At 49.6% G+C, this 1,298-nt stretch overlaps 3 non-coding genes across 3 annotated transcripts; all 3 read left to right on the top strand.

Annotated features, from left to right (window-relative positions):
* Window positions 1-164: 164 nt before the first annotated feature.
* LOC125850202 (5S ribosomal RNA) lies at window positions 165-283 on the top strand. Its single transcript, XR_007444755.1, has one exon. It is a non-coding gene; the product is annotated as a 5S ribosomal RNA (ribosomal RNA).
* A 214-nt stretch (window positions 284-497) lies between these two features.
* Window positions 498-616, top strand: LOC125850200 (5S ribosomal RNA). The gene has a single exon (XR_007444753.1). It is a non-coding gene; the product is annotated as a 5S ribosomal RNA (ribosomal RNA).
* Window positions 617-830: 214 nt separating this feature from the next.
* LOC125850201 (5S ribosomal RNA) lies at window positions 831-949 on the top strand. The gene has a single exon (XR_007444754.1). It is a non-coding gene; the product is annotated as a 5S ribosomal RNA (ribosomal RNA).
* Window positions 950-1,298: the final 349 nt, after the last annotated feature.

The raw sequence follows: 1,298 nt of genomic DNA, 5'->3' as shown, positions 1-1,298 counted from the left end.
TTTTTGCAGGAACGACGTCGTTAGGACAGCTGATGGGGGCGTTGAGGATGGGCGTGACGGGGGGCGTCATGCGTCGGTGCGCGTGGAGGCTAGGTCGGCGGGGGGCAGGCTAGGGCGTTGGGAGGAAGGAGGTGTTTAATAGAATTTAGAGTGCTATGAATGATGGATGCGATCATACCAGCACTAACACACCGGATCCCATCAGGACTCCGAAGTTAAGCGTGTTTGGGCGAGAGTAGTACTAGGATGGGTGACCCCTTGGGATGTCCTTTTGTTGCATCCCTCATTTTTATCGAAATTCGGTCGTGTAATTAAGAGAATATATTTATTTATTTTTTGCAGAAACAACGTCGTTAGTACATGTGATAGGGGCGTAGAGGATGGGCGTGACGGGCGGCGTCATGCGTCGGTGCGCGTGTAAGCTAGGTCGGCGGGGGGCAGGCTAGGTCATTGGGAGGAAGGAGGTGCTTAATAGAATTTAGAGTGCTATGAATGATGGATGCGATCATACCAGCACTAACGCACCGGATCCCATCAGAACTCCGAAGTTAAGCGTGCTTGGGCGAGAGTAGTACTACGATGGGTGACCCCCTGGGAACTCCTCGTGTTGCATCCCTCCTTTTTGTTGAAATTCGGTCGTGTAATGGAAAATATATATATATATTTTTTTTGCTGGAACGACGTCGTTAGGACAAGTGATAGGGACGTTGACGATAGGCGTGACTGGCTGCGTCATGCGTCGGTGCGCGTGGAGTCTAGTTCGGCGAGGTGTACGCTAGGGCGTTGTGAGGAAAGAGGTGTTTGATAGAATTTTCAGTGCTATGAATGATGGATGCGATCATACCAGCACTAACGCACCAGATCCCATCAGAACTCCGAAGTTAAGCGTGCTTTGGAGAGGGTAGTACTTGGATGGGTGACCCCTTGAGAAGTCCTCGTGTTGCGTCCCTCGTTTTTGTTGAAATTCGGTCGTGTAATAAAAAGAATATATTTATTTATTTTTTGCAGGAACGACGTCGTTAGTACAAGTGATTGGGGTGTGGAGATTGGCGTGACATGCAGCGTCATGCGTCGGTGAGCGTGGAGGCTAGGTCTAAGGGGGACAAGTTAGGGCGTTGGGAGGAAGGACGTGCTTAATAGAATTTAGAGTGCTATGAATGATGGATGCGATTAGAGCAGGCTTTACGCACTGGATCCTATCAGAACCCCGAAGCTAAGCGCGTTTGGGAAAGAGTTGTACTAGGATGGGTGACTCATTGGGAGGTCTTCCTGTTGCATCCCTCATTTTTATCGAAAGT

This window comes from Solanum stenotomum, unplaced genomic scaffold (genome assembly GCF_019186545.1).
Source record: "Solanum stenotomum isolate F172 unplaced genomic scaffold, ASM1918654v1 scaffold14973, whole genome shotgun sequence".
NCBI lineage: Eukaryota > Viridiplantae > Streptophyta > Magnoliopsida > Solanales > Solanaceae > Solanum > Solanum stenotomum.
The sequence above is the reverse complement of the archived record's forward strand: the minus strand, read 5'-3'. Positions and strand labels throughout refer to the sequence as shown.